We start from the raw sequence: 15,355 nt of genomic DNA, 5'->3' as shown, positions 1-15,355 counted from the left end.
TTATAACGTAACGCTAAATAACGTTATATGTTGTAAGGTAATAATATATAACGCTATACGTTATGGCGTAGTGCTACATATCGTTATACGTTATAATGTAATAGTATACAACGGTATACCTCATAACGTAATGCTACATAACGTTATATGTTATAAGGTAGTAGTATATAGCGTTATACGTTATACCGTAATGCTGCATGACGTTATACGTTATAAGGTAATGGTATATAACGTTATACGTTATAACGTAATAGTATACAACGTTATACGTTATAACGTAATGCTACATGACGTTATACGTTATAAGGTAATGGTATATGACGTTATACGTTATAACGTAATAGCATACAACGGTATACGTTATAACGTAATACTACATAACGTTATATGTTATAAGGTAGTAGTATTTAGCGTTGTACGTCGTAACGTAATGCTGCATAACGTTATACGTTATAAGGTAATAGTATATAACGTCATACGTTATAACGTAATAGTATACAACGTTATACGTTATAACGTAATGCTACATAACGTTATACGTTATAAGGTAATAGTATATAACGTTATACGTTATGACGTAGTGCTACATAACGTTGTACGTTATAACGTAATAATATACAAGGGTATACGTTATAACGTAATATTATACAACGGTATACGCTAGAACGTAATACTACGTAACGTTATATTTTATAAGATAATAGTATATAGCGTTATACGTTATAACGTAGTGCCACATGACGTTATACGTTATAAGGTAATGGTATATGACGTTATACGTTATAACGTAATATCATACAACGGTATAAGTTATAACGTAATACTAGATAACGTTACATGTTATAAGGTAGTAGTATATAGCGTTATTCGTTATAACGTAATGCTGCATAACGTTATACGTTATAAGGAAATAGTATATAACGTCATACGTTACAACGTAGTCCTACATAATATTATACGTTATAACGTAATAGTATACAACGATATACGTTATAACGTAATGATACATAACGTTATATGTTATAAGGTAATAGCATATAGCGTTATACGTTATAACGTAATGCTACGTGACGTTATATGTATTAAGGTAATAGTATATTGCGTTATACGTTATAACGCAATGCTACCTAACGTTATACGTCATAACGTAATAGTATACAACGGTATACGTTATAACGTAATACTACATAACGTTATACGTTATAAGGTAATAGTATATAACGTATAACGATATAAGGTAATAGTATATAACGTTATACGCTATACCGTAATGCTACATAACGCTATACGTTATAACGTAATAGTATACAACGGTATACATTACAACGTAATGCTACACAACGTTATATATTGTAAGGTAATAGCATATAACGTTATACGTTATAACGTAGTGCTACATATCGTTATACGTCATAACGTAATAGTATACAACGGTATACGTTATAACGTAATGCTACATAACGTTATACGTTATAAGGTAATAGTATATAACATTATACGTTATAAGGTAATAGTATACAACGTTATACGTCATAACGTAATGCTACATAACGTTATAGTTATAAGGTAATAGTATATACCATTATACGTTATATGGTTACCGTATATAACGTATAACGATATAAGGTAATAGTATACAACGTTATACGTTATAACGTAATGCTACAGAAGGGTATACGTTATAAGGTAATAGTATATAACGTTATACGTTATAACGTAGTGCTATGTAACGTTATATGTTATAAGATAATATTATATAGAGTTATTAGTTATGACGTAACGCTAAATAGCATTATATATTGTAAGGTAATAGCATATAACGTTATACGTTATAACGTAGTGCTACATATCGTTATACGTTATAACGTAATAGTATACAACGGTATACGTTATAACGTAATGCTACATACCGTGATTCGTTATAAGGTAATAGTATATAACGTTATACGTTATAACGTAATAGTATACAACGTTATACGTTATAACGTAATGCTACATAACGTTATACGATATAAGATAATAGTCTATAACGTTATACGTTATATGGTTACCGTATATAACGTATAATGACATAAGGTAATAGTATACAACGTTATACGTTATAACGTAATGCTACAGAAGGGTATACGTTATAAGGTAATAGTATATAACGTTATACGTTATAACGTAATGCTACATAACGTTATATGTTATAAAGTAATAGTATATAGCGTTATACGTTACAACGTAGTCCTACATAATATTATACGTTATAACGTAATAGTATACAACGATATACGTTATAACACAATGCTACATAACGTTATATGTTATAAGGTAATAGCATATAGCGTTATACGTTATAACGTAATGCTACGTAACGTTATATGTATTAAGGTAATAGTATATTGCGTTATTCGTTATAAGGTAATAGTATATAACGTTATACGTTATGACGTAGTGCTACATAACGTTATACGTTATAACGTAATGCTACAGAAGGATATACGTTATAAGGTAATAGTATATAACGTTATACGTTATAAGGTAATAGTATATAACATTATACGTTATAAGGTAACAGCATACAACGTTATACGTTATAAGGTAATAGTATATAACGTTATACGTTATAGCGTAATGCTAGATAACGTTATACGTTATAACCTAATGCTACATAACGATATATGCTATAAGGTAATAGCATATAGCGTTATACGTTATAACGCAATGCTACCTAACGTTATACGTCATAACGTAATAGTATACAACGTTATACGTTATAAGGCAATAGTATATAACGTTATACGTTATAAGGTAATAGTATATAATATTACACGTTATAAGGTAACAGCATATAACGTTATACGTTATAAGGTATTAGAATATAACGTATAACGTAAAACGTAATAGCATACAACGTTACACGTTATAAGGTAATACTATATAACGTTATACGTTATAAGGTTACAGTATATAACGTATAACGATATAAGGTAATAGTATATAACGTTATACGCTATACCGTAATGCTACATAACGTATAACGATATAAGGTAATAGTATATAACGTTATACGTTATGACGTAGTGCTGCATAACGCTATACGTTATAACGTAATAGTATACAACGGTATACGTTACAACGTAATGCAACATAACGATATATATTGTAAGGTAATAGCATATAACGTTATACGTTATAACGTAGTGCTACATATCGTTATACGTCATAACGTAATAGTATACAACGGTATACGTTATAACGTAATGCTACATAACGTTATACGTTATAAGGTAATAGTATATAACATTATACGTTATAGGGTAATAGTATACAACGTTATACGTCATAACGTAATGCTACATAACGTTATAGTTATAAGGTAATAGTATATACCGTTATACGATATATGGTTACCGTATATAACGTATAACGATATAAGGTAATAGTATACAACGTTATACGTTATAACGTAATGCTACAGAAGGGTATACGTTATAAGGTAATAGTATATAACGTTATACGTTATAACGTAGTGCTATGTATCGTTATATGTTATAAGATAATATTATATAGAGTTATTAGTTATGACGTAACGCTAAATAACATTATATATTGTAAGGTAATAGCATATAACGTTATACGTTATAACGTAGTGCTACATATCGTTATACGTTATAACGTAATAGTATACAACGGTATACGTTATAACGTAATGCTACATACCGTGATTCGTTATAAGGTAATACTATATAACGTTATACGTTATAACGTAATAGTATACAACGTTATACGTTATAACGTAATGCTACATAACGTTCTACGATATAAGATAATAGTCTATAACGTTATACGTTATATGGTTACCGTATATAAAGTATAACGATATAAGGTAATAGTATACAACGTTATACGTTATAACGTAATGCTACAGAAGGGTATACGTTATAAGGTAATAGTATATAACGTTATACGTTATAACGTAGTGCTATGTAACGTTATATGTTATAAGGTAATAGTATATAGAGTTATTAGTTAGAACGTTACGCTAAATAACGTTATATATTGTAAGGTAATAGCATATAACGTTATACGTTATAACGTACTGCTACATATCGTTATACGTTATAACGTAATAGTATACAACGGTATACGTTATAACGTAATGCTACATTCCGTTATTCGTTATAAGGTAATAGTATATAACGTTATACGTTATAACGTAATAGTATACAACGTTATACGTTATAACGTAATGCTACATAACGTTATACGATATAAGATAATAGTCTATAACGTTATACGTTATATGGTTACCGTATATAACGTATAACGATATAAGGTAATACTATATAACGTTATACGTTATAACGTAATGTTACATAACGTTATATGTTATAAGGTAATACTATATAACGTTATACGTTATAAGGTTACAGTATATAACGTATAACGATATAAGGTAATAGTATATAACGTTATACGCTATAACGTAATGCTACATAACGTATAACGATATAAGGTAATAGTATATAACGTTATACGTTATGACGTAGTGCTGCATAACGCTATACGTTATAACGTAATAGTATACAACGGTATACGTTACAACGTGATGCAACATAACGTTATATATTGTAAGGTAATAGCATATAACGTTATACGTTATAACGTAGTGCTACATATCGTTATACGTTATAACGTAATAGTATACAACGGTATACGTTATAAAGTAATGCTACATAACGTTATACGTTATAAGGTGATAGTATATAACATTATACGTTATAAGGTAATAGTGTACAACGTTATACGTCATAACGTAATGCTACATAACGTTATAGTTATAAGGTAATAGTATATACCGTTATACGATATATGGTTACCGTATATAACGTATAACGATATAAGGTAATAGTATACAACGTTATACGTTATAACGTTATGCTACAGAAGGGTATACGTTATAAGGTAATAGTATATAACGTTATACGTTATAACGTAGTGCTATGTAACGTTATATGTTATAAGATAATATTGTATAGAGTTATTAGTTATGACGTAACGATAAATAACATTATATATTGTAAGGTAATAGCATATAACGTTATACGTTATAACGTAGTGCTACATATCGTTATACGTTATAACGTAATAGTATACAACGGTATACGTTATAACGTAATGCTACATACCGTGATTCGTTATAAGGTAATAGTATATAACGTTATACGTTATAACGTAATAGTATACAACGTTATACGTTATAACGTAATGCTACATAACGTTCTACGATATAAGATAATAGTCTATAACGTTATACGTTATATGGTTACCGTATATAAAGTATAACGATATAAGGTAATAGTATACAACGTTATACGTTATAACGTAATGCTACAGAAGGGTATACGTTATAAGGTAATAGTATATAACGTTATACGTTATAACGTAGTGCTATGTAACGTTATATGTTATAAGGTAATAGTATATAGAGTTATTAGTTAGAACGTTACGCTAAATAACGTTATATATTGTAAGGTAATAGCATATAACGTTATACGTTATAACGTAGAGCTACATATCGTTATACGTTATAACGTAATAGTATACAACGGTATACGTTATAACGTAATGCTACATTCCGTTATTCGTTATAAGGTAATAGTATATTACGTTATACGTTATAACGTAATAGTATACAACGTTATACGTTATAACGTAATGCTACATAACGTTATACGATATAAGATAATAGTCTATAACGTTATACGTTATATGGTTACCGTATATAACGTATAACGATTTAAGGTAATAGTATATAACGTTATACGTTATAACGTAATGTTACATAACGTTATATGTTATAAGGTAATAGTATATAGCGTTATTTGTTATAAGGCAATAGTATATAACGTTATACGTTATAACGTAGTGCTACATAATATTGAACGTTATAGCGTAATAGTATACAACCTTATACGTTATAACGTAATGCTACATAACGTTATATGTTATAAGGAAATAGTATATAGCGTTATACGTTATAACGTAATGCTACATAACGTTATACGTTATAACGTAATAGTACATAACGTTATACGTTATAAGGTAATAGTATATAACATTATACGTTATAAGGTAATAGCATATAACGTTACACGTTATAAGGTAATAGCATACAACGTTATACGTTATAGCGTAATGCTAGATAACGTTATACGTTATAACGTGATGCTACATGACGTTATACGTTATAAGGTAATAATATATAGCGTTGTACGTTATAACGTAGTGCTACATAATATTGTACGTTATAACGTAATAGTATACAACCATATACGTTATAACGTAATGCTACATAACGTTATATGTTATAAGGTAATGGCATATAGCGTTATACGCTATAACGTAATGCTACGTAACGTTATATGTTGTAAGGTAATAGTATATTGCGTTATACGTTATAAGGTAATAGTATATAACGTTATACGTTATGACGTAGTGCTACATAACGTTATACGTTATAACGTAATGCTTCAGAAGGATATACGTTATAAGGTAATAGTATATAACGTTATACGTTATAAGGTAATAGTATATAGCGTTATACGTTATAACGTACTGCTGCATAACGTCATACGTTATAAGGTAATAGTACATACTGTTATACGTTATAACGTAATGGCATATAACGTTACACGTTGTAAGGTAATAGCATACAACGTTATACGTTATAGCGTAATGCTACATAACGTTATACGTTATAAGGCAATAGTATATAACGTTATACGTTATAACGTAGTGCTACATAATATTGTACGTTATAACGTAATAGTATACAACATTATACGTTATAACGTAATGCTACATAACTTTATACGTTATAACGTATTGCTACAGAAGGATATACGTTATAAGGTAATAGTATATAACGATATACGTTATAACGTAGTGCTACATAATATTGTACGTTATAACGGAATAGTATACAGCCATATACGTTATAACGTAATGCTACATAACTTTACATGCTATAAGGTAATAGTATATAACGTTATACATTATAACGTAATGCTACATAACGTTATACGATACAAGACAATAGTCTATAACGTTATACGTTATATGGTTACCGTATATAACGTATAACGATATAAGGTAATATTATATAACGTTATACGTTATAACGTAGTGCTATATAACGTTATATGTTTTAAGGTAATAGTATATAGAGTTATTAGTTATAACGTAACGCTAAATACCGTTATATGTTATAAGGTAATAGTATATAACGTTATACGTTATGACGTAGTGCTACATAACGTTGTACGCTATAACGTAATAATATTCAACGGTATACGTTATAACGTAATATTATACAACGGTATACGTTATAACGTAATACTACATAACGTTATAAGTTATAAGGTAGTAGTATATAGCTTTATATGTTATAACGTAATGCTGCATAACGTTATACGTTATAAGGTAATATTATATAACGTTATACGTTATAACGTAATAGTATACAACGTTATACGTTATAACGTAATGCTACATAACGTTGTACGTTATAAGGTAATAGTATATAACGTTATACGTTATATGGTTACCGTATATAACGTATAACGATATAAGGTAATAGTATATAACGTTATACGTTATAACGTAGTGCTACATAACGTTATACGTTATAAGGTAATAGTATATGACGTTATACGTTATAACGTAGTGCTACATAACGTTATATGTTATAAGGTAATAGTATATAGAGTTGTACGTTATAACGTAACGCTAAATAACGTTATATGTTGTAAGGTAATAATATATAACGCTATACGTTATGACGTAGTGCTACATATCGTTATACGTTATAATATAATAGTATACAACGGTATACGTTATAACGTAATGCTACATAACGTTATTTGTTATAAGGTAATAGTATATAGCGTTATACGTTATAACGTAATAATATACAAAGGTATACGTTATAACGTAATAGTATACAACGGTATACCTCATAACGTAATGCTACATAACGTTATATGTTATAAGGTAGTAGTATATAGCGTTATACGTTATAACGTAATGCTGCATAACGTTATAGGTTATAAGGTAATAGCATGTAGCGTTATACGTTATAACGTAATGCTACATAACGTTATATGTTATAGGGTAATAGCATACAACGTTATACGTTATAACGTAGTGCTACATAACGTTATATGTTATAAGGTAGTAGTATATAGCGTTGTACGTCATAACGTAATGCTGCATAACGTTATACGTTATAAGGTAATAGTATATAACGTCATACGTTATAACGTAATAGTATACAACGTTATACGTTATAACGTAATGCTACATAACGTTATACGTTATAAGGTAATAGTATATAACGTCATACGTTTTGACGTAGTGCTACATAACGTTGTACGTTATAACGTAATAATATACAACGGTATACGTTATAACGGAATATTATACAACGGTATACGTTATAACGTAATACTACATAACGTTATAAGTTATAAGGTAGTAGTATATAGCGTTATATGTTATAACGTAATGCTGCATAACGTTATACGTTATAAGGTAATAGTATATAACGTTATACGTTATAACGTAATAGTATACATCGTTATACGTTATAACGTAATGCTACATAACGTTGTACGTTATAAGGTAATAGTATATAACGTTATACGTTATATGGTTACCGTATATAACGTATAACGATATAAGGTTATATCATATAGCGTTATACGTTATATGGTAGTGCTACATAACGTTATATGTTATAAGGTAATAGTATATATCATTATACGTTATAACGTAATGCTGCATAACGTTATACGTTATAACGTAATGCTACATAACGTTATACTTTATAAAGTAATAGTATATAACGTTATACGTTATAAGGTAATAGTATATAACGTTATACGTTATAACGTAATGCTACATAACGTTATACGTTATAAGATAATACCATGTAGCGTTATACGTTATAACGTAATGCTACATAACGTTATATGTTATAGGGTAATAGCATACAACGTTATACGTTATAACGTAATGCTACATAACGTCATACGTTATAACGTAATAGTATACAACGTTATACGTTATAACGTAATGCTACTTAACGTTATACGTTATAAGGTAATAGTATATAACGTTATACGTTATGACGTAGTGCTACATAACGTTGTACGTTATAACGTAATAATATACAACGGTATACGTTATAACGTAATATTATTCAACGGTATACGTTAGAACGTAATACTACATAACGTTATAAGTTATAAGGTAGTAGTATATAGCGTTATATGTTATAACGTAATGCTGCATAACGTTATACGTTATAAGGTAATAGTATATAACGTTATACGTTATAACGTAATAGTATACTACGTTATACGTTATAACGTAATGCTACATAACGTTATATGTTATAAGGTAATAGCATATAGCGTTATACGTTATAACGTAATGCTACATAACGTTATATGTTGTAAGGTAATAGGATATAGCGTTATACGTTATAACGTAATGCTACATAACGTTATACGTTGTTAGGTAATAGTATATAGCGTTATACGTTATAACGTAATGCTACATAACGTTATACGTTATAAGGTAATAGTACATAACGTTATACGTTATAACGTAATGCTACAGAAAGATATACGTTATAAGGTAATAGTATATAACGTTATACGTTATACGGTAATAGCATATAACGTTACACGTTATAGGGTAATAGCATACAACGTTATACGTTATAACGTAATGCTACATAACGTTATACGTTATAACGTAATGCTACATAACGTTATACTTTATAAAGTAATAGTATATAACGTTATACGTTATAAGGTAATAGTATATAACGTTATACGTTATAACGTAATGCTACATAACGTTATACGTTATAAGGTAATACCATGTAGCGTTATACGTTATAACGTAATGCTACATAACGTTATATGTTATAGGGTAATAGCATACAACGTTATACGTTATAACGTAGTGCTACATAACGTTATATGTTATAGGGTAATAGTATATAGCGTTATACGTTATAACGTAATGCTACGTAACGTTATACGTTATAAGGTAATAGTGTATAACGTTATACGTTATAACGTAATGCTACATAACGTTATACGTTATAAAGTAATACTATATAACGTTATACGTTATAAGGTAATAGTATATAACGTTACACGTTATAACGTAATGCTACATAACGTCATAAGTTGTAACGTAATAGTATACAACGTTATAAGTTATAAGGTAATAGTATATAACGTTATACGTTATGAGGTTACAGTATATAACGTATAACGATATCAGGTAATAGTATATAACGTTATACGCTATAACGTAATGATACATAACGTTATACGTTATAAGGTAATAGTATATAACGTCATACGTTTTGACGTAGTGCTGCATAACGCTATACGTTATAACGTAATAGTATACAACGGTATACGTTACAACGTAATGCAACATAACGATATATATTGTAAGGTAATAGCATATAACGTTATACGTTATAACGTAGTGCTACATATCGTTATACGTCATAACGTAATAGTATACAACGGTATACGTTATAACGTAATGCTACATAACGTTATACGTTATAAGGTAATAGTATATAACATTATACGTTATAGGGTAATAGTATACAACGTTATACGTCATAACGTAATGCTACATAACGTTATAGTTATAAGGTAATAGTATATACCGTTATACGATATATGGTTACCGTATATAACGTATAACGATATAAGGTAATAGTATACAACGTTATACGTTATAACGTAATGCTACAGAAGGGTATACGTTATAAGGTAATAGTATATAACGTTATACGTTATAACGTAGTGCTATGTATCGTTATATGTTATAAGATAATATTATATAGAGTTATTAGTTATGACGTAACGCTAAATAACATTATATATTGTAAGGTAATAGCATATAACGTTATACGTTATAACGTAGTGCTACATATCGTTATACGTTATAACGTAATAGTATACAACGGTATACGTTATAACGTAATGCTACATACCGTGATTCGTTATAAGGTAATACTATATAACGTTATACGTTATAACGTAATAGTATACAACGTTATACGTTATAACGTAATGCTACATAACGTTCTACGATATAAGATAATAGTCTATAACGTTATACGTTATATGGTTACCGTATATAAAGTATAACGATATAAGGTAATAGTATACAACGTTATACGTTATAACGTAATGCTACAGAAGGGTATACGTTATAAGGTAATAGTATATAACGTTATACGTTATAACGTAGTGCTATGTAACGTTATATGTTATAAGGTAATAGTATATAGAGTTATTAGTTAGAACGTTACGCTAAATAACGTTATATATTGTAAGGTAATAGCATATAACGTTATACGTTATAACGTACTGCTACATATCGTTATACGTTATAACGTAATAGTATACAACGGTATACGTTATAACGTAATGCTACATTCCGTTATTCGTTATAAGGTAATAGTATATAACGTTATACGTTATAACGTAATAGTATACAACGTTATACGTTATAACGTAATGCTACATAACGTTATACGATATAAGATAATAGTCTATAACGTTATACGTTATATGGTTACCGTATATAACGTATAACGATATAAGGTAATACTATATAACGTTATACGTTATAACGTAATGTTACATAACGTTATATGTTATAAGGTAATACTATATAACGTTATACGTTATAAGGTTACAGTATATAACGTATAACGATATAAGGTAATAGTATATAACGTTATACGCTATAACGTAATGCTACATAACGTATAACGATATAAGGTAATAGTATATAACGTTATACGTTATGACGTAGTGCTGCATAACGCTATACGTTATAACGTAATAGTATACAACGGTATACGTTACAACGTGATGCAACATAACGTTATATATTGTAAGGTAATAGCATATAACGTTATACGTTATAACGTAGTGCTACATATCGTTATACGTTATAACGTAATAGTATACAACGGTATACGTTATAAAGTAATGCTACATAACGTTATACGTTATAAGGTGATAGTATATAACATTATACGTTATAAGGTAATAGTGTACAACGTTATACGTCATAACGTAATGCTACATAACGTTATAGTTATAAGGTAATAGTATATACCGTTATACGATATATGGTTACCGTATATAACGTATAACGATATAAGGTAATAGTATACAACGTTATACGTTATAACGTTATGCTACAGAAGGGTATACGTTATAAGGTAATAGTATATAACGTTATACGTTATAACGTAGTGCTATGTAACGTTATATGTTATAAGATAATATTGTATAGAGTTATTAGTTATGACGTAACGATAAATAACATTATATATTGTAAGGTAATAGCATATAACGTTATACGTTATAACGTAGTGCTACATATCGTTATACGTTATAACGTAATAGTATACAACGGTATACGTTATAACGTAATGCTACATACCGTGATTCGTTATAAGGTAATAGTATATAACGTTATACGTTATAACGTAATAGTATACAACGTTATACGTTATAACGTAATGCTACATAACGTTCTACGATATAAGATAATAGTCTATAACGTTATACGTTATATGGTTACCGTATATAAAGTATAACGATATAAGGTAATAGTATACAACGTTATACGTTATAACGTAATGCTACAGAAGGGTATACGTTATAAGGTAATAGTATATAACGTTATACGTTATAACGTAGTGCTATGTAACGTTATATGTTATAAGGTAATAGTATATAGAGTTATTAGTTAGAACGTTACGCTAAATAACGTTATATATTGTAAGGTAATAGCATATAACGTTATACGTTATAACGTAGAGCTACATATCGTTATACGTTATAACGTAATAGTATACAACGGTATACGTTATAACGTAATGCTACATTCCGTTATTCGTTATAAGGTAATAGTATATTACGTTATACGTTATAACGTAATAGTATACAACGTTATACGTTATAACGTAATGCTACATAACGTTATACGATATAAGATAATAGTCTATAACGTTATACGTTATATGGTTACCGTATATAACGTATAACGATTTAAGGTAATAGTATATAACGTTATACGTTATAACGTAATGTTACATAACGTTATATGTTATAAGGTAATAGTATATAGCGTTATTTGTTATAAGGCAATAGTATATAACGTTATACGTTATAACGTAGTGCTACATAATATTGAACGTTATAGCGTAATAGTATACAACCTTATACGTTATAACGTAATGCTACATAACGTTATATGTTATAAGGAAATAGTATATAGCGTTATACGTTATAACGTAATGCTACATAACGTTATACGTTATAACGTAATAGTACATAACGTTATACGTTATAAGGTAATAGTATATAACATTATACGTTATAAGGTAATAGCATATAACGTTACACGTTATAAGGTAATAGCATACAACGTTATACGTTATAGCGTAATGCTAGATAACGTTATACGTTATAACGTGATGCTACATGACGTTATACGTTATAAGGTAATAATATATAGCGTTGTACGTTATAACGTAGTGCTACATAATATTGTACGTTATAACGTAATAGTATACAACCATATACGTTATAACGTAATGCTACATAACGTTATATGTTATAAGGTAATGGCATATAGCGTTATACGCTATAACGTAATGCTACGTAACGTTATATGTTGTAAGGTAATAGTATATTGCGTTATACGTTATAAGGTAATAGTATATAACGTTATACGTTATGACGTAGTGCTACATAACGTTATACGTTATAACGTAATGCTTCAGAAGGATATACGTTATAAGGTAATAGTATATAACGTTATACGTTATAAGGTAATAGTATATAGCGTTATACGTTATAACGTACTGCTGCATAACGTCATACGTTATAAGGTAATAGTACATACTGTTATACGTTATAACGTAATGGCATATAACGTTACACGTTGTAAGGTAATAGCATACAACGTTATACGTTATAGCGTAATGCTACATAACGTTATACGTTATAAGGCAATAGTATATAACGTTATACGTTATAACGTAGTGCTACATAATATTGTACGTTATAACGTAATAGTATACAACATTATACGTTATAACGTAATGCTACATAACTTTATACGTTATAACGTATTGCTACAGAAGGATATACGTTATAAGGTAATAGTATATAACGATATACGTTATAACGTAGTGCTACATAATATTGTACGTTATAACGGAATAGTATACAGCCATATACGTTATAACGTAATGCTACATAACTTTACATGCTATAAGGTAATAGTATATAACGTTATACATTATAACGTAATGCTACATAACGTTATACGATACAAGACAATAGTCTATAACGTTATACGTTATATGGTTACCGTATATAACGTATAACGATATAAGGTAATATTATATAACGTTATACGTTATAACGTAGTGCTATATAACGTTATATGTTTTAAGGTAATAGTATATAGAGTTATTAGTTATAACGTAACGCTAAATACCGTTATATGTTATAAGGTAATAGTATATAACGTTATACGTTATGACGTAGTGCTACATAACGTTGTACGCTATAACGTAATAATATTCAACGGTATACGTTATAACGTAATATTATACAACGGTATACGTTATAACGTAATACTACATAACGTTATAAGTTATAAGGTAGTAGTATATAGCTTTATATGTTATAACGTAATGCTGCATAACGTTATACGTTATAAGGTAATATTATATAACGTTATACGTTATAACGTAATAGTATACAACGTTATACGTTATAACGTAATGCTACATAACGTTGTACGTTATAAGGTAATAGTATATAACGTTATACGTTATATGGTTACCGTATATAACGTATAACGATATAAGGTAATAGTATATAACGTTATACGTTATAACGTAGTGCTACATAACGTTATACGTTATAAGGTAATAGTATATGACGTTATACGTTATAACGTAGTGCTACATAACGTTATATGTTATAAGGTAATAGTATATAGAGTTGTACGTTATAACGTAACGCTAAATAACGTTATATGTTGTAAGGTAATAATATATAACGCTATACGTTATGACGTAGTGCTACATATCGTTATACGTTATAATATAATAGTATACAACGGTATACGTTATAACGTAATGCTACATAACGTTATTTGTTATAAGGTAATAGTATATAGCGTTATACGTTATAACGTAATAATATACAAAGGTATACGT

The sequence above is a fragment of the Bombus fervidus genome, chromosome 7 (assembly GCF_041682495.2).
Source record: "Bombus fervidus isolate BK054 chromosome 7, iyBomFerv1, whole genome shotgun sequence".
Taxonomy (NCBI): Eukaryota; Metazoa; Arthropoda; class Insecta; order Hymenoptera; family Apidae; genus Bombus; species Bombus fervidus.
This window is presented reverse-complemented; position numbering follows the sequence as displayed.